Source organism: Canis aureus, chromosome 7 (genome assembly GCF_053574225.1).
Source record: "Canis aureus isolate CA01 chromosome 7, VMU_Caureus_v.1.0, whole genome shotgun sequence".
NCBI classification, from domain to species: Eukaryota; Metazoa; Chordata; class Mammalia; order Carnivora; family Canidae; genus Canis; species Canis aureus.
Window position 1 is genome coordinate 45,992,383 of NC_135617.1, and position 21,893 is coordinate 46,014,275.

Sequence of the window (21,893 nt, forward strand, 5' to 3'; positions counted from 1 at the left end):
CCAATCTCTCAATTTCATGGATTTGTATTATTATTCGAAATTCATTAAGAATTTAATTAAAATACATTTTCCTGTATCTTTGTAGTCATAGCATGGAAACAAACTTATCATCAAGTTTTATTTATTGGCAGGAATAGTGGAGTTAATAGGAGAGAAAAGAGAATCTAATTGTGCACTGGTTTCCAGAGGCCCCAATATTTGTATCATGTGTTGCTGGCTCTGTAAGCACTGTTCCAACTTGCTTAATTTTCTTTTCTCAAAGCAAAGTACTAAATTAATCTTGTAGAATTCTCCATTTAATGTCAAGTAAAATATATAGGTGAGGGACTGAATTATAACTCTTAAATATTTAATTTGTGGAGGGAGAAAAATCTATCAGACAATTTACTACTAAAATAATTACTGCCTCAAAATGGAATTATGCCTATGTTCCTTAGAAAAGAGATATGGAAGTGGGACATTGATACCAACATGCTTGAGATTCCAGAAGTTTTGTTCACCTCCAAATAGATTTTCCATACTTACTGAGTTGTTTTCTAAGTATGCTATAAATGTTGTGTTACATCCTTTCCAAAGTAGTTTTTAAGAGGAAAGAAAGAAAGAGAACATAAAGAAATCAGAGATATCACCATTAAAAGAAGTGGAATGCCATAAGTTTATAAAAGAAATACACCTATTGTACAATTTCTACCAGGTCCAGCTTAGAGATGTCCCAAATCTTTGGCAGCAAGTGAATCACCAAAAAAAGTCACTCAGAAACAAGACAGATTCACTGGTAAATTGAGGTGTTTTTAAAACTGAACTCTTGCACCTTTTTTCTTGCTAAATATAATATGACAATTCTTTCATAATTCTGTACAGTATGCCTCCATTTATTATAAATATCAATTTTAAAGAATAAAAACTGTTGATTATTCTCATGTTCTGTGACATAGAAGTTTTTTTTTGTTCTCTTAACTTGGGCTGGCTGGGTATAGCTTAAGACATTAACTTTTATTTTCTTACTTATACTCATCATGTTTCCCTTTCTGCACAAGACAGCATGTTTTCTGCCTTCTGTGTCCAAAACCCATAGCCTCAGAGTGGGAGATGATAGACAGGAATGGTAAAGTGAACTAGACTAGATCACCAAGACTGGAGTGGTTCCTAGTCAAGGAGAATGACTCAGACTCGTGCAAGGTTGCTTTCAGTTTGCTTTATGACCAAAGTTTGGTTCTAAGGACAAACACAGGACTAGGATGTAAGTGAGTGGGCGTCACTATCTGAGCGCTTGTTTCTACATGAAGGTGTTTTCCTGAGTTCAGCGAACTTAGTAGCCTGTGTGAAATGAGGAATCTACCAGTTGAGAGGAACTCAGAACTGTGAACTTCGTTCCTCAATTCTATTCCAGGCCACACGCTGGTGGGGGCAATGGTAGCACTCCAGTCTCCACACAGTCTTTCATGTGAGGGGATTCTTGCTTGGCCACAGTTAACTTCCAAGTTCTTTTTCTTACTACATACATCATTGGGCCTACTTGAAATTTTCATTCAGTAGTCCTAGTCACATGAGACTAAGAAGGTATTTTTACCAGGGAAGAGAAGAGATGAGATGGAGAGAGGAAGACAGAGAAGGAAGTTGATGAGTGCTATGCTTACAGTCAGGGGAGCCCACCAAGAATGCAGCATGATCCAGAGAAAAATGTCTATGTCAAGAATCTAATTCGATAGAAATGAAGAGCCCCATGTGTCAAAGACCAGCAGGGATTGTCTGGAGAGTCCACACTGGCTGTTGAAGCTACCCTGGGAAACATAGCCTCAGCACAGCATGGCCTTAGATTTCAGAATCATGTAACAGAAGTCAGTGTGGCAGGGTAGAGGCTATGCCCATAAGCAACAGATGTTAATTTACTTTTTTTTTTTTTTTTTTTTTTTTTACCTACTGAACAGAATAGAGGCTTAGAATCTAAAATTAAGTTTCAGAAAATAAAATTACATTTCTTTAACACTTGAATTTGTGAACTGAGTCTTATATGTCTTGTGCTCATTAATTATTTTCTGTATTATATCTATAGAGTTGACTTGCCCTGGAATTTAATCCTCTTGATTTTTTTCCTACTGACTTTCGAGGGTACTTTTTTATTTGATCTTATTATCTAAAGTTCATGCTGCCATACCTGATTTGTTGCTGCCAACCAGTTGAACTAAGCATAGCTCCTAGTCTATCATCCAGACATAATATACAAACAGGCACACAAATGTGTTCATTTCTTATAATGAATAAAACTGAAAGCATTGTATATTTACCTTTTTATTTTTTGAGAAATTGTATTTGATCACCTTCTAAATTTCCTTAGGTAATTATTTTAGTGTATATATATTGGATCACTATTCATACTGGATCATTTAAAAAGTATTTCCATTAGGATACTATTGACCTGTTCAAAGAATAAGTAGAAAAAGTGAGGAAATTGGAACATCAAGCCTTTTCAGTCATATTGTACCATACTATAAAAAAAAAAAAACCTCTTCTTCTTTGAATTGTTACTTTTTCCTGGCAAGAACAGTATTGTGTAAATGTCATCTTAAAAATATATTGCATACATCAATGTCAAGGCTGTATTACTTTTTTTTTCCATATGGAAGAGAATAAGTCTCATAAGTTACTCTCATTATAGATTCTCCAAGATGACTTGTGGCTGTCTGCATGGACCTATAAACTGAACATGAATTTTTTGAAATACTTTTATTGAAAATTATACTGTGAAATCCTTGCCTTGGTTGTAATGATTGCTTTTTAAGCCACTTGGAAATATTTATTTCTTAAAGAAGTTTAAAAACTGTCAAAAAATTGATCTATAATTTTAAAGATAAGTAAATAAGCATATATATGTGCATAATGTATATGTGTGTGTGTATTTACAGAAAATATAATGTCAGGATGATGTCAGGGATTATTACCTTAATATTTGATATGCTGTGAGATTATTAGATCACTTACATATGCAAAGCAATATTTTTGCTATTCTCTTATTGAACAAAATATAATACCATGAGCTAGACATATAGGTGAATGTTTGGAAATCAAAAAATAATGTGAAATCCCAATGCTGAAGCGCTTCAAATTTTTATTAACTAGAAGTTCACAAAAATAAAATATTTGGATTCACTAGGTTGTTAGAAATATATCTAATATTTAAGAACTTTCTTGACATGAATCTAAAAACCTATGTAAATTAAACTGGCTGAAATGGAAGATGCATACAATGTATACATATCTCTATACTGAATAAATCTGGAATATTACCATTGGTCAGTGGTAATTTCTGTTGAGGGGAATGGGGTGGCTATGCTTTTAACAAGAATATATGTCTGTGTTCATTTATGTATGTGTCTAAATTTGAAAACTTTTCCAGGATTGTCCTATTTTAAAATATTATCCCCTTCTGTGCCCATGAGTTTATTCATATTTGTCAACCAATTTGTTTCCATTTTTGGTTTAGAAAAATGGTCACCACAGGTATATAACCTCTAGGTGAAATCTGAGAATCTGCTCTCCTATTATTGCACATCTGGTTAACATCTAGCATACAAATTAGATAGAAGACACTCCCAAAGTGAGGACTGTCACAGAATAGACACATAAGGTCGAATAAACATTTGATACCTGGGTCATGAGCACATGCTGTGCACCAGAGAGCAGGGAATCAATCATTGTGTTGTAGACATGAGTTTGGACCTAAGCCAAACAGAGTGAACTGAGAGGCTATCACATGGAGAGAGGTTTTAGGAAGATTTTAGTCTGAGAGCATTTATAAGTAAGCATAAAACATGTGTTTTGATTTTTCAAAAGAACACTTTTAGCAACAGATCTCAAAGTAGCACAATGGCAATACAGTGTTTTTGTCACTTTGAAAAATCACCTTATTTAACAATGAATACAAATCTCTAGGTAAACAAAGCCTACTTAAGATAAAGCTAATGAGGCATTTAGTGAAGAAGAGAATATGCTAAAATTATAAAGAGCTGGAAAGAAAAGTCTTTTATTCTAGGAGTTTAAGTGGCACAGATTAATAGGTAATGCTGTTAAGGATCTGCCTTCTGAGTGCCTCCCACCAAATGTGCATCCTCACACAGGTATCATGCATCACATGCACAATTATTGGTTGGAAGAGTACAAACGAATGGGACATAATATTCTATCTTGGAAAGTTTTATCCAGAATCTAAGATGGCAGTCTTCATTCATTACATGAAAGGTACTCTGAATTTTTACAAGTCATGCTCATAGTCATTAGGAAACTTCAATTTCTGAAAGTATTATAGCACAAGTATAGAAGGTAAGTCATTGTCAGTGGATCTTTAATAATTACAGTGCTTTATTTTTCAAAGCATCTCCCTAAAATGCAGAACCATGTTATTAAGGCAACAACAAGATCTGAAAAAGGTTAGAATCATCTTTATTTGGGTATTGCATGCAGGGAAAAAAAATGCTCCATGCATGTGGATGAAATGCTACCAAACAAAAATGTCCAAAAAACTGGAGATGGTAATAATAAAGTTTTAAACACACAGTTCCCTTTACTCCATAGTTAAGCTCCAGTACTGAGTTGGCTGCATAAACTAATGAAAATAAAATTACTATTACAGAAAATGGCCTGCAGTAGAATGTCAGAACCCTTTCTCAGAGACAGAATCACTAGAACAGGGAAACTCTCAGTTGCTTAGCACATTGTAGGTTGGTTGCATAAAACCTGACTTGCAAAATATCCCCAGATGGAAAAATAAAACACTGTAAATATTAGTAGGACTAAAATGTTTCTTTATATTAAAAAAAATATACGGTTACATCTAAAGGCCAGATGTATAAATGTTAATGTGACTGCCAACTAGATTGAAAAGAAAAAAAGGTGACTGCTCTCCTATTTTTATGTTTATCCCTTTCATTTTTTTCCATAAAACTAGCAGACAATCTTCCATTTGTTTACAGTATAGCATGATGAATGTTCCAATAATATAAGCATACAGAGATGTCGAATCTTAATGTGTTGAGGTAAAGTCCACATTCTGGGCTGTTAAAGAGCTTTTGTATTGAGGTGTGGTTTACAGAGAAGGAATTTATTGTTCATTATATGTAAAAAAAAAAAACTGTTTTAATTCTTGGTTAAATAAACTCATTTAAACAACATCCAGGAGAGCCCCCTTAATTACAAAATTCAAGTTTATAAAGAGCATTGTTACTTCAAAATAGTACATATGAATCAAATGAAATTAATTCAAATATCAGTATATCTTCCAATACTGATAGATAGTAGACTGATGTAAAAAGTACCCAGAAAAATGTTGTTTAAAATGTTGTTTAAATGTTGTTTAAAATGAAACTCTGGCAAAATCAACAAGAGGAAACAATGTGGTGAATGGTAGGAAAGACCTTCAGGTTTTAGGATAGTAGCATAGATTCAAGAAAGAGAAAGACTAGGTACAAATGCCTCATTTAGTATTAAGTAGTATAAGTAGCCTACACATAGTTCAAGAGTCTTAATAACATTTTTATGTGTAGACACTTACTCATTTTTGTTGATTGTGTCTTGTCTGTCCCAGCCAACTAATTTTGTACTTTAATATCTTAAATTCATTCTATGTTCTATAGCTGAAGGCTCATCCAGGCACATTATCCTCCTGACAATTCCTTGAACCTGCCAAGCCTTAATGTTTCTGTCTGTGCTCTTTCTTTGGCCTCAGATATTGTTTCACTGGATATCCACAGGGCTTCCTATATAATGACTCCATGTTTCTTCTTCCCTGACCCCTGATATAACAAAGAATCCCATTCATCCTCTTACTCTGTCTAAATTTTCTTTTATATTCTAACAAGCACCTCCGCATTCCTCCTCAAATAATCGCATATCTTTCTGTGTTCAAAGTCTGCTTATTTCCTTCAAAAAGTAGGAACTACGTTTGTTGCAATATTCCCTGAGCCTAGAAGTGTCTGGTTCACTGTGGCCGCTCAATAAATATGTTCTAGTAAGTGAATAAATTTTAATGGATATTTCTTAACATTCATGCTAATGATGATGATTAAGAACACTTTAAAATCATTCATATTATGGGGGTACCTGGGTGGCTCAGTCTTTTAAGTGTCTGACTCTTGGTTTCAGCTCAGGTCATGGTCCCAGGGTCCTGAATTTGGGCTGGGAGCTCAGCAGAATCTGCTTGAGATTATGTTTCTTCCTTCTCCTGCTTGCACTCTCGTTCTCCTGCTCTTTCTAAAACAAATAAATAAAAAATTTCCCCACATCATGGGCAAGTTTTGTTTTATTCAAGACAGTAGATTAAGATGACCACATGGTAGTTTAGGAAAGGTGCATTAGGCACTTAACACTTTTAGGAAAACAGATCTCAGTCAGAAATTGCCCTGTTTACCAGTAGTTTTAGTTGAAAACTGAATTATCCAATCTCTTTGTATTTTTTGTATCCTCATTTTTGTCAGGCTACATATGATATAAAACAATAAGAATTTTGTTTTTTAGACCAGTGATAAAACTATCTCCTCCTTGAAAAGAGAGAGGTTAAATGGATCACTGACTGGAAGTTAAGCATTACTATCCATTCACAAAACTGCAGGAATAAACTCGTGTTCCCTGCCTGTAAGGTCGAGGGTAGTATAACTTGATCTACCTCAAAAAAGTTAATTTGTGGGACACCTGGGTGGCTCAGTGGTTGAGAGTCTTGCCTTCGGCTAAAGGCGCAGTCCTGGAGTCCCCAGATCTGGACAAGTCCAGCCTCAGGCTCCCCACAGGAAGTGTGCTTCTCCCTCTGCCTGTCTCTGCCTCTCTCTCTCTGTCTTTCATAAATAAATAAATAAAATCTTAAAAAAAAAGATAATTTGTGAATTGCAAACATCAAGCAGTTCATTTCAATGAAGGTATTTTGGCATAATCTCATCAAAATACTCTGGCTAATTACATGAATTTACTCTTTTGTTTGGTTATTGAGTCCATGTGAGCACAGATACCTCTTTCATCCTGTCTTTTTATTCTCTGAATTTCTTACTTCGGTTTGTTTTTTGTAACAAGTATTACCTTGTTTCAAGTCTGTTCTAGTTTGGGATAAGGGAAACTTCTTCACTGAACAAACAGAAAATTCAAAGGACAATTACTGTGCTCAACATCCCTCTACTGTTAGGAAGGCTTTCACACTTTGTTCTCATCCTTTGCCCTACACTTCCTAATGAGTCCTTGGGTTTGTTGAGTCTTTACCATGAAACCTATTTCCTGCCATAGCCTCTGATATTGGCTATCTTTTTTGGTAGTTCCCTTTATCAAATGAGATAAAGAATCTGTCCAGAGATTGGAATCACTTCTCTCTTTGTACTCCTCTTCCAGTCACAAAGGTAATTCAAATTCAAAAATTCCACCCCAGAAAGACAAAAAAAAGTGATAATCTTGTTTTCATTTCTGCATTGCCAATATCTTTATCATGTCTACCACTGTTGAAAGAATACATGATTGAATAATTGAATAAATAAATAACAGTGATTTATTCTCCAGAAAATCTTCCAAACAATGGAGAAGTTTATTGAACACAAGACTTCATAGTTACTTTAGATTATGCAATGGGGAACAATTACCTTAATAGGCTGTATGTTAGTTTTGCTCATGACAACTATAATACTTAAGTCTAGATTATTATATTATTATATTTCAAAAACTTGTCAACACAGAAATATATTTTGAATATTTCTTTTCAGGTGACAGATTCCTTCCCCTTTCCAATTTATTATGTAAAATTACTAAGCCATCTTCATTAACATTTAATTTTTCCTCATTTGGGGGTAATAACATCAGATGGAAAAGGCATATCATTCATCTGCAGAGATAATTCAGTAGGATAGGAACCCAAAAGGAAGAAAATAGTTAGATAACTGATCGGAGGTATTACAATGTCTTACTGGTATTTGTTATTTGTTTTTTACAGTGTTAAATCTAGGAGTACCGCATAATGGTGAAGAGTATGAGCTCTGCCCTGGGCTTCTATCCATATTCCAAATTAGAATTCTGACTCTGTTACTAACTAGGAGTATGAATCTGAGCAAGTTATTTCACTTCAGCTTCTTCACCTGTCACTGGTTTTACAACCAAATGGTTTATTCTAAGGATAATTCTTGTTGAGTATTCAGAATATTATCTACATTTAATACACATTCATTAGCATTTTGCAATAGTATTATTAATAAAATAATTATTATCCAGTAGAGTAGAAATCTCTAGCCATTAGGTGGAGAAGAGGAACAGATTTCTAACAAAACAACGATTAATTGCTATGCCATGATCAAGGATCATGCCAAAGGGACATAAAAAATGGAGTGTGCATGAACAGTGATTTGATACATAGAATAGGATGCTTTTAAATTGCTAGTCAAGAGGTAAAACTATCAAAAAAGCAAGAGCCCATTGAAGCAAATTTCTGCAACCATAAACCTACTATAATTTTGGTGAAACTTCTTGACAATCATTCCCTTCTTGTATCATTTTCCAACTTCACTGGCCAAATCCATGTTTCTTCAATCCCAAATTACAAATATTTACAAATCTATTACAAATAATATCCTTTATTTTTAAAAATATTTTATTTATTTATTTGAGAGACAGAAAGAGAGAGAGAGAGAAAATGAGCAGGGGGAGGGGCAGAGGCAGAGAGAGAAGCAGACTCCCCGCAGAGCAGGGAGCTCAACGTGGGGTTCAATCCCAGGACCCTAAAATCACCACCTGAGCAGAAGGCAGACTCTTAATTAACAGCCACTCAAGCATCCCCAATATTTTTTAAAAAGATTTTATTTATTTATTCATGAGAGACAGAGAGAGAGAGAGAGAGAGAGTAAGAGAGAGAGAAGGAGAGAGAGGCAGAGACACAGGGAGAGGGAGAAGCAGGCTCCATACAAGGAGTCGGATGTGGGACTCAATCCCAGGACTCCAGAATCACACCCTGGGTCGAAGGCAGGTACCAAACCACTGAGCCACCCAGGGATCCCAGGCATCCCAAATATTTTCTTTAAAATAGTCTCTATGTCCAGACTCTGTCCATCAAATCTATTATGCTCATCAATTTGCAAATTAATTTTCAGAAAGCACTGTTTTTCGAATATCACTCTCAATCTTCAATATCTTCATTGATTTCTCTATTGCCTATAAGACAAAGCTCAAGTTTCTTAACCGTTAATCAAAATGCCATACATTAGTCCCAATATCCATTTCTAAATCTTGCCTTGACTTACAATCCTGCATAAAATTAGGTTACTTCACTAGATACATCATTATATTCCATCACATATTATATTACATACTATCTTATATATGTAGTTATTTAGATTGTGTTTTATACATTCTTTGAGTCAGATAATATATTGAGCAAATATTTGAATTCCATGAGATACCTAACAGAATGCTTTGCATAATAAATATGTTCATGCAGTACTTTTTAAATACAGTGGCAAAATCCTATATTATTCAATCTCAGGTTTCGAAGTCCCTGAACCAGAGATTATAGAGTTAGTTTAGGCAAAAATAAGTCATCTCACACTCTCTCTTTCTCATCTTCAATGGTCATGGTAATCATTTTTCTTAAACACATTTTTATATCTGATTTTTCTTTTTTTCGTCTTCTTAGTCTTACCAAAATTCCCATCCTCCTTTCTCTGGATTATTGAAAGAATGTTCTAACTGATCTCTCTATTTCTAAATTGGTCTATTGCATACCATCTTGCTCACTGGTTCCAGATTGATTGTACCCAAGCTCTACTCTGTGAATATTCTTCAAAAGCTTCTTACTGCTTGTAACATGGGACCCAAACTCTTTTACAAGCTATTCAAAATTAGTAGGTTCTGACCTTTATTTACCTCTACCCATGTTTTACAGTATATCTTGCTACTGGATGGAACTAGAGTACTTGCAGTTTTGCAGTACTATATGTTTCATGAGTACATCTCTTTGCCCATTATGACAATCAGAACCTAGCATAAACCCAATAATTCCCAACTTCTGTGGCCACGCCTTTGAATAATCCTTTTCCCTAGAGCATAGGTGGTAACTGATTTGCTTCTAATCAATAGAATATGGCAAAAGTGATGGCATATCATTCCTGTGATAAATTTACAGTATATAGCAAAAGTAAAGGGATTTTTTCAAATGTAATTAAGGCCTCATATGAGTTGATTTTGAATTCATTAAAAGAGAGATTATCCCAACTTGGCCTGACTTAAGCAGCTGAAAGCCCTCAAAAGGGAGAGATTCCCCTGCTGGCCTTATCCATGTTTGAAATACCATATGGAAGGGAGCTGGATGTGGTTTCACTACCAGGCCTCAACCTGGTGTCAGCTTCTAGCCTCCAGACAGTAGCAAGTCAGGACATCAGCCATTGGCCACAGGGAAAATAATTCTGAATGATCATGGAAGCCAATCCTTCCCTAATGGAGTCTCCAGATGAGAATGCAAACCAGGACAAACCCTTGTTCACAGCCATGTGTGACCTGGAGTGACTCAGATAAGCATGCCTCAGCTAAGATGACACATGGAAACTATGAGATAATAAATATGTGTTGTTTTAAATGGTTAAGTTGATAGTATACATTATGCAGCAGTAAATAACTAATAAATTACACTACTATCTTCACCTGCAATATGCTTTCATTGTACTCTCTGCTCAGTTCTCCATTCCACTAAAATAATCCTTTAAGAATCAACCAAAATATCACCTCCTTCATGAATCATTTTCTTATTAACTACAGTTAGTGAATTATATCTTCTCATGTCCTTTCAGAGTATTTTCTACATACTTTATTAATACTAAATCATATAATATTGAAGTTTTATTTCACAGGTCTATTTTTCCTCCATGAACAATGACTTACTTGAAAGGTGAGCTCGTGTCCAAGCAAACATTCAATATGTGCATTCAAATACATAAAATAATATATTAAATCAGATGATCTAATATCAATTGGTTTATTTATCAGCATAATTTTATGGCTTCTTATAATAGTTTAGACTATTTCTATCTCAGAGTTTCCTGCTTAAAAAACAAAAGTGGGAATAAAATTCTTGCAAAAGGATAGATAACAGAAATTGGGAAAGTAGTAAAATTCAGGGAGAAGGGGCAAAGTTTCATCTTAAAAGGACGATTTTTAAAAAGTGATAGTTGGGCATGAGCATACTAGTTCAAAGTAGGGACTTGATCTTGATGAGAATGATTTCTAAATTTTACAGTTACTCTGAAAAAAATGAGATGAATTAAATGGAAAGAAGAAGAAAATAGTTGCTTATATCTTGAGTTCTAAAAATGTGAATGATGACGCATAGTCATAGTATCTGGTCTATAATGTGAAACTTACATAACAGATGGTTGGATTAAAGGGAGATAATGTATGCTAAAAGTTTAAACTAAGCATAAAGAGTCTGATACACACATGCTACAAAGAATAAGTGATATGACTGGATTCACACATATCTCCAACACCATAGAGAAAGAGAGAAAAATTTGGTCTCTTCCACTGTTGGCAAGATTTTCTGAGATGGCAACATATTTTGTTAATCCAAAGAATGTAGTACATCATCGTAATGCAGAATTCCCTCTAATCAAATGTTCTACCTCTTAATATAACCAACCACATAAAATGTGAACTATCTACAACTGACAGAATGATGGTAAATGTTATCCATTATGATGATATCATACAGTCTATGAAGTGATTTATCCTCACATCAAGAATTTATTTTATTAGTAGAAAGAGAATGCAAAACACTTTTAGCAATGGTATAGAAACTCACTTCCACATAGACATTTTAAAAGTCATAAAACCATAAATCACATCAGATATCAATGCCTGTGTTTTTCAGAGTGATTATTTTTGTTCACAATTACACAGCTAGGATGTGGAAAAGCAGAACATTCCTCTCCAGAATGGATTCTGAGATCTTTTACTACATTTTCATTGGGCACATGCCAATCAAACAACATACCATACTAATCCCACTCCTGCTATGAGGTAGGGGAATAACTGTGAGCACATTTTCTATTGTTTCTGTACAGCTGGGTGATTCTCTGAATAAAAGGCAAGGAAGTAAAAGAAGACCTATATTAAGAGATCTCTTGCCTTGTCACAATTAGCTCTAAAACTGTAGACACATTACTCATCACTTCCAAGTCTCAATTTATAAAATCAGATCAACTCTTTCTTCCCTGCCTATATCACATTTATGAAGATATGATTGAATTATATGGATGATACTTATCTGAAGACTACATTATGCCTTGGAAATATATGCTACTATTTTCACCATATATAGAACTCATTCCTGAATATTTGAGTTGCTTATTCAGCAAAACCCCTTGAATCATGTAGAAAAGCATATTGTTGAAGCTCTTTCCTGTATTCACCACACAGACCATTCTATTTGATGCTTCATAAAATATTAATTTCATTTATCCCTTAAAAGATCAAGATTAATTACTAACAAAGGAAAAAAATGAAGTCCTTGTTTTTGGTTGTATTTCTCCTTATGTAGGACTAGATAGCCCTCACTTAGCTGATTGAGATTGATCAAGTACAGACATAATTTTTAAAGATCCTCTTTCAGTATTTTTAAATCATAATTTTTATGTGTGGGGCACCTGGGTGGCTCAGTCTATTAAGCATCCAACTATTGATTTTGGCTCAGGTCATGATCTCAGAATCCTGGGATCAAGTCCCATATCAGGCTCCATGATCAGTGGGGAGTCTGCTTGAAGATTCTCTCCCTCTCCCTCTCCCTCTGTCCCTCCACCTGCTCTTGCTCTATCTCTCTCTAAAGTAAATAAATCTTTAAAAATTTTATGTATATAATTATACATAGTCTTATAATATACTAATATATAACAGACATAAATACTATATGTGTGTGTGTGTGTGTGTGTGTGTGTGTGTGTGTGTATAGAGAGAGAGTGAGAGAGAATCTCTACCTTTGCTGGCCTTCAACATGAAATAAGGAAGCCATGAGCCAAGGAATGTGATAGCCTCTAGAAACTAGCAGTGGCCCTGAGTTTAGAGCCTACAAAAGTCAGAGACCTTAGTGTTATAGCCACAGAGAACCTAGTTTTGCCAACAACTCAAATTAAATGGATTTACCTCCTCCTCCCAGTGCTTCTAGAATGGAACACAGTCTGATAACACTTTGATTTTAGCTCAGTGAAACCTGTGCCAGATTTCTTCCCTACAAAACCGTAAAAAAATAAATGTGTATTGTCTTAAGCTATAAAGTTTACGGAAATTTGTTATGCCAGCAATACAAAACTAATAAAACTGTATTGGAGACTATTTATACAATTACAAACAGAACATATTCTCTACCTTTGAGAACTTTATGATCTTTCAGTTACTAGGTAATGGTGGTCACTGGGCACTTAAAAAAAATGGTTGCATTAACCATTAGTGCTGTTCAGAGATATTCTGTTTCTCTTCCTAGGCACATACTAAGATTTAATATTTTTGTGTCCTTAAAGTAAAGCCTAACCATGTCATTTGACTTGACCAGTGGAATGTGAGCAGGAGAGATGTGTATATCCAAGTGGAATATTATAAAAGCCAGAATTTCATGTTCTATGTCTTTTTCTATCTTCTGTTCAGCTCTTTGATGAGATCAAATAATAGCAGAGTCCCTATTACTCCAAGACACATGAAGTGTGAATAGTACAAAAAGAAAAAAAAATTGTTTGTTTTAAGTCACTAAGTTTGGGATTTATTTCCATAGTATAACCAACTTTATCTATACTGCCTGATACACTAACTAAAGAAGAGGGGAAAGAGATCTTTCAGTGTTTTGGATTTATTAATAATAGCTAAGTCCAATCAGTTTCATGATACAAACTTAGATTTAGTCATAACCAGAGGGAGTAAATACAATTATTTTGTTTTGTTTTGGAAAATTACACAGAAATATAATGCTGCAGACAAATTAGATAAAGTAATAAGAAAATCAAATGAAAAAGAGAGTTCTACTTTCAACAATAGTGGACTAATCCAAGATCTGCTTTACTACTGAGAATAACAGAAAAGCTGAGCAACATTAAGAAATCAGTGTGAAAGAATCAAGGAACTTCCAAGAGAGTAAATATACACAGGAGTTCAACATATGAAGTTGGTGGAGTATAATTCAGCTGATAACACATATCACTGACCCAACAACTAGGCACTAGTAATTTTTACCAAGATTGATACATACCAGGTCACAAATGCTTCAACACAGTCAAAAGAATTGGGAACACAAGTCAATTAAGCTAGCAATTCCTTCAAGAAGAAGAAACAGATCAATCCTCATTATTTGCCTTCATTATGTTCTATTAAGTGAACACTGAATAAATGGATACTGAACCATTGCTCCTAGGGGAAATATGTACACATATTTACAGATACCACATAAATTATATTATTTTTTAGAAGATTTTATTTATTTATTCATGAGAGACACACAGAGAGAGGCAGGGAAAGAAGCAGGCTCCCTGCAGGGATCCCAATGCGGGACTTGATCCCAGGACCCCAGGTCACAACCTGAGCCAAAGACAGATGCTCAACCACTGAGCCACCCAGGTGCCCCTACATTCTTAAATACTAAAAATACTCACCCGAATAGGTTTTACTTCCTTTATTTTGCAAAAGAGAAAACAAGGTTCAGAAATGTTAAATAGCTTGTCAGGAGCTGCCCCACTAACAGGTGTCACAGCTGGAATTCAAATCCTGTCACAACTGCCCCCAGAACCAGAGCTTCTTGCACTATACATCATTACTCCTTACCCTGTCCATCTATATATATATATGAAATCTGAAACAAGAAGGTAGTGTGTTACATTCTGCTACCTTAGCTGGGAATATATGCATCAAATTACTCAAATTTTTGCCACACTGTGCAAGTCCACCATTGCCCAGGAAAATGGCAGGAGTACTGATTTGGGGGTTATAAATACATTTTAATGAGTAAGCAAATTCTTTTTTTAAAAAAATATTTTATTTATTTATTCAAGAGAGAGAGAGAGAGAGAGAAGCAGAGACATAGGCAAAGGGAGAAGCAGGCTCCATGCAGGGAGCCTGATGTGGGACTTGATCCCAGATCCTGGGATCATGCCCTGAGCCAAAGGCAGACACGCTCAACTGCTGAACCATGGAGGTGTCCCAAGAAGCAAATTCTTAAATACAGAATCTATGAGTAATGAGGATAGAGCATAACTAGAAATCTTTGTAAATATAGAAATTAAACAATATGCTTCTTAAAGTCCAAAGGGTGAAAAAGAAACACATTGGAAATAAAAAAAATATTTTTAACATCATAATAATATGCGAACAGCATATCAAAACTTGTGGGATGAAGCTAAATTAGGATCTAGAGAAAATTAACTGCATTTAAAGACCTATATTAGAAAGAAAGAAAGAAAGAAAAAAGGCTGTGGTAAAGGTAATGGCTAAGAATGGGGGAAGATATTTGCAAAGGACATTATCAGATAAATGGCTAGTATCCAAAACCTATAAAGAACTTATCAAATTCAACACCCCAAAACCAAATAATCCAGGTAAGAAACAGGAAGAAGACATGATAGACATTTTTCTAAAAAAGACATCCAGATGATTAACAGATATATGAAAAGATACTTAACATCACTCTTCATTAGAGAAAAACATCAAAACCATGATGAAGATACCACCTCACACTTGTCAGAATGGCTAAAATAGATATTTAAAGAGGTACATGCACCCTGATGTTTATAGCAAAATTATCAGCAATAGCCAAATTATGGAGAAAGCCCAAATGTGCACCGATTGATAAATGGATAAAGAAGAAGTGATACACAAAAACACACACACACATATATATATATAATGGAATATTACTCAGCCACCAAAAAATGAAATCTTGTCATTTGCAACAATGTTGATGGAACTAGACTGTATTATGCTAAGCGAAATAAGTCAGTTAGAGAAAGACAAATACCATTGATTTCACTCATATGTGGTGTGGAATTTAAGAAACAAAACAGACAAACATATGGGAAGGGGGAAAAGAGAGAGAGAGAGAAACAAATCATAAGAGACTCTTAACTATAGAGAACAAACTGAGGATTGATGGAGGGAAGTGGATGGGGGATGGGCTAGATGGGTGATGAGTATTAAGGAGGGCACTTGTGATAAGCATTGGGTGTTGTATGTAAGTAATGAACTACTGAATTCCACTTCTGAAAACAATACTGCACTGTATGTTAACCTAGAATTTAGACAAAAAAATTGAAAAGAAAAGGCAAGCTAAAAAGTAATTAAATTGGTCAAATATCCAGAAGAACTGTGGAACAGATTAACAAAACCAGGAGTTGGTTCTTTGAAAGAATTAATAAGATAGATAAACCATTGGCCAGCCTTATTAAAAAGAAGAGAGAAAAGACTCAAATTAATAAAATCATGAATGAGAAAGGAGAGATCACCACCAACACCAAGGAAATACAAACGATTTTAAAAACATGTTATAAGCAGCTATATGCCAATAAATTAGGCAATCTAGAAGAAATGGATGCATTTCTGGAAAACCACAAACTATAAAAACTGGAACAGGAAGAAATAGAAAACCAAAACAGGCCAATAACCAGGGAGGAAATTGAAGCAGTCATCAAAAACCTCCCAAGACACAAAAGTCCAGGGCCAGATGGCATCCCAGGAGAATTCTATCAAACGTTTAAAGAAGAAACCATGCCTATTCTACTAAAGCTGTTCGGAAAGATAGAAAGAGATGGAATACTTCCAAACTCATTCTATGAGGCCAGCATCACCTTAATTCCAAAACCAGACAAAGACCCCACCAAAAAGGAGAATTACAGACCAATATCCCTGATGAACATGGATGCAAAAATTCTCAACAAGATACTAGCCAATAGGATCCAACAATACATTAAGAATATTATTCACCATGATCAAGTGGGATTTATCCCCGGGATGCAAGGCTGGTTCAACACTCGTAAAACAATCAATGTGATTCATCATATCAGCAAGAGAAAAAACAAGAACCATAGGATCCTCTGAATAGATGCAGAGAAAGCATTTGACAAAATACAGCATCCATTCCTGATCAAAACTCTTCAGAGTGTATGGATAGAAGGAACATTCTTCAGCATCTTAGAAACCATCTATGAAAAGCCCACAGCAAATATTATTCTCAATGGGGAAGCACTGGGAGCCTTTCCCCTAAGATCAGGAACAAGACAGGGATGTCCACTATCACTACTGTTATTCAACATAGTACTGGAAGTCCTAGCCTCAGCAATCAGGTAACAAAAAGAAATAAAAGGCATTCAAATTGGCAAAAAGGAAGTCAAACTCTCCCTCTTTATGTATGACATGATACTGTACGTAGAAAACCCAAAAGACTCCACCCCAAGATTGCTAGAACTCACACAGCAATTCGGCAGTGTGGCAGGATACAAAATCAATGCCCAGAAGTCAGTGGCATTTCTATACACTAACAATGAGACTGAAGAAAGAGAAATTAAAGAGTCAATCCCATTTACAATTGCACCCAAAAGCATGAGATACCTAGGAATAAACCTAACCAAAGAGGTAAAGAATCTATACCCTAAAAACTACAGAATACTTCTGAAAAAAATTGAGGAAGACACAAAGAGATGGAAAAATAGTCCATGCTCATGGATTGGCAGAATTAATATTGTGAAAATGTCAATACTACCTAGGGCAATGTACATGTTCAATGCAATCCCTATCAAAATACCATGGACTTTCTTCAGAGAGTTGGAACAAATCATCTTAAGATTTGTGTGGAATCAGAAAAGACCCTGAATAGCCAGGGGAATACTAAAAAAGAAAACCATATCTGGGGGCATCACAATGCCAGTTTTCAGGTTGTACTACAAAGCTGTGGTCATCAAGACAGTGTGGTGCTGGCACAAAAACAGATACATAGATCAATGGAACAGAATAGAGAATCCAGAAGTGGACCCTCAACTTTATGGTCAACTAATATTCGACAAAGCAGGAAAGACTATCCACTGGGAAAAAGACAGTCTCTTCAATAAAAGTGCTGGGAAAATTGGACATCCACATGCAGAAGAATGAAACTGGACCATTCTCTTACACCATAAACAAAGATAAACTCGAAATGGATGAAAGATCTAAATGTGAGACAAGATTTCATCAAAATCCTAGAGGAGAACACAGGCAATACCCTTTTTGAACTTGGCCACAGTAACTTCTTGCAAGATACATCCATGAAGGCAAGAGAAACAAAACCAAAGATGAACTATTGGGACTTCATCAAGATAAGAAGCTTTTGCACAGCAAAAGAAACAGTCAACAAAACTAAAAGACGACCTACAGAATGGGAGAAGATATTTGCAAATGACATATCAGATAAAGGACTAGTATCCAAGATCTATAAAGAACTTATTAAACTCAAGAGCAAAGAAACAAACAATCCAATCATGAAATGGGCAAAAGACATGAAGAGAAATCTCACAGAGGAAGACATAGACATGGCCAACAAGCACATGAGAAAATGCTCCGTATCACTGGCCATCAGGGAAATACAAATCAAAACCACAATGAGATACCACCTCACACCAGTGAGAATGGGGAAAATTAACAAGACAAGAAACAACAAATGTTGGAGAGGATGTGGAGGGGAACCCTCTTGCACTGTTGGTGGGAATGTGAACTGGTGCAGCCACTCTGGAAAACTGTGTGGAGGTTCCTCAAAGAGTTAAAAATAGACCTGCCCTACGACCCAGCAATTGCACTGCTGGGGATTTACACCAAAGATACAGATGCAATGAAATGCTGGGACACCTGCACCTCGATGTTTTTAGCAGCAATGTCCACAATAGTCAAACTATGGAAGGAGCCTTGGTGTCCATAGAAAGATGAATGGATAAAGAAGATGTGGTCTATGTATACAATGGAATATTACTCAGCCATTAGAAATGACAAATACCCACCATTTGCTTCAACGTGGATGGAACTGGAGGGTATTATGCTGAGTGAAATGAGTCAGTCAGAGAAGGACAAACATTATATGGTCTCATTCATTTGGGGAATATAAAAAATAGTGAAAGGGAATAAAGGGGAAAGGAGAAAAAATGAGTGGGAAATATCAGAGAGGAAGACAGAACATGAGAGACTCCTAACTCTGGGAAACGAACAAGGCAGGGTAGAAAGGGAGGTGGGCGGGAGGTAGGGGTGACTGGGTGATGGGCACTGAGGGGGCACTTGATGGGATGAGCACTGGGTGTTATGCTATATGTTGGCAAATTGAACTCAATAAATAAATAAATAAATAAATAAATAAATAAATAAAGTGCTTTAAAAAATTGGTCAAATATGCAATAACTCAATCAAAAGAAATACATTTGACTTTCTGAAAAGACTAATAAAATTGATAAAACTGGTGAACATTACTAATTTGATGAGGAAATAGAAGGCACAATTAATTAAATCAAGAATGAAAAAAGTGGTATCACCTCAGATCCTGCAAACATTACCTTGTTCATAAGTTTTGACAAACTTTTTATTACCAGCAAACAATTTTATGGCAATAGGAGAGAGTAGATGAAATAAAAATATCCTAGAGGAAAATATCCTAAAAATACAATTTATTAAGAATAAAATGGAATATCTAAAAAATTTGATATATTTAATGAAGAAACTAAATCTATAACTTAAAGTCTTTCCATGAAAAGCACTCTTGTTCTGGTTTGCTGAATTCTCCCATACAATTTAGGACAAAATAACAGACACCTATGCACACAAACACACACGTGTGCACACACACACATTTTGCCAATATTATTAGGAAAAAAGAAGGTATTTCCTAACTTATTTTATGAGCCACAAGAAATCAAAGGAAACACAGGTCAATGTTATTCATTAAAATAGAGTTTAGTATAGAATACAATCTATAAACTGACCCACAATAACCTGGACACTTGGTTTATGAAGAAGGTATCATTGCAGAGGAGATGAGAAGGTTGATATTTTGATAACTTGTGTGAGGTAAATTGGATATACATGTAGAAGTATATCAGAGCCCTGCCTTAAAACAATAAATTTCTAATGGATAAAACTGCTGGATAACATAGAAGCATTTTTACATTACTTTGGAGTAGACAGATATCTCTTAAACAAATCTAAAATGCTGTAACTACACTTGGGAAAAAGATTAATACATTGAAGTATTCTAAAATGTAAGAACTTCATTTCACTATAGACATCATGAAGAAAGTGTAAAGGCAAATCACTGAGTTGGAGATGTTTAGAACATGTACACCTGAAAATGAACACATATCCAGAATAAACTAAGAAGTCTTTCAAATAACTAGAAAAATAGAGACATTTCAATAGCAAAATGGGCAAGAATCTTGAACACTTCACTTCAAAGGTGAAGATTACAGAAAGCCAATAAGAACATGAAAAATTCTCAGCTTCATTAATTACTAGAGAAAGGCTAATAATATCTCAATGAGCTACCATTATGCACCTTCTAGAAAACATAAAATGAAAAAGACTATATTGTTAATACCAAGTATTGGCAATATTGTAGTAATGGAGAATTTACTAGATGCTTTTGGCAGTGTGAATTATGTTCAATCCCTTTGGGGAGTCATTTGGCAGCATCCCATATAACAATATATTTGTGTAATTCAGCTGCTAGGCATACACAACTGAAAGATCTGAAATAGAATTCTTTTTTTTTATTTTTATTTATTTCTGATAGTCACACAGAGAAAGAGAGAGAGAGAGAGAGGCAGAGACACAGGCAGAGAGAGAAGCAGGCTCCATGCACCGGGAGCCCGATGTGGGATTCGATCCCAGGTCTCCAGGATAGCTCCCTGGGCCAAAGGCAGGCGCCAAACCGCTGTTCCACCCAGGGATCCCTGAAATAGAATTCTAATAGCAGCATTACTTATAAAAACCCAATATACATCAAAAGATAAATACATAAATAAATTATATAAATGGGTAAAGTAGAGACTATTCAAATGATGGTATATCACACAAAACAATGAAACCATGTAACCACATAGATTAATCTCACAAAAATAAGGAATCAAAGAAGCTTAACAAAAAAGTAATACTTATTGCACAAGTATTAAAGAGGTTTAAAAAACTGTAAAACTTTTCTCTAGTATTAGAAGTTTACAGATTAATTAAACTTGAACTGGGAAGGAACACAAAGGCTGATGCTGTGACTCTATGATGTCCTATTTCTTGATCTCTGAGTTTGCTACATTGGTAATTTTACTTAATGCCAAGGGACTGAACTGTTTCCTTATGGTTAGGTTAGTCTGCTCTTCTGTAGCTATGGTATAATTCAATGAAAAATTTCAAATAACTTTCAAATACTACAGTATTATTTTATTACTCAAAAAACAATGAGACAATCTAAGAATATACAGCAATTTCAGCAAAGAACCTTTAGAAATCACCCTTCTAGGACTCTGCTTTCCTGGAAGAATATTTATAATATGTTATTTGGACTTATAAAATGGCAAAAAGGTTAATTATTTAAATGAGTGATCCAGTAAAAAAAAATCAATACAAATATTATAATATTTAATTTTACCCTGCTATCCTGGAAAATTAATTTTATAATTAAAATTGTAAATGTTATTACAGAAATAGACTGCTAGAGTTGATTTTCATTTGGGAATCTTATTGAGTACATTTTAATAAAGTAGAATAAATTTTGCTAGAAAACTCTGTCACTTTTCAAAATTAGCAGCCCCAATTTCACATATTGTTAATTATAACTCTGAATTACCTGAAAAAAGTCTTATCTAGTCATTTCCATATACTCTCAGTAATGAAATCCATATTAATGTAAATGCATTTTAAATAATTAC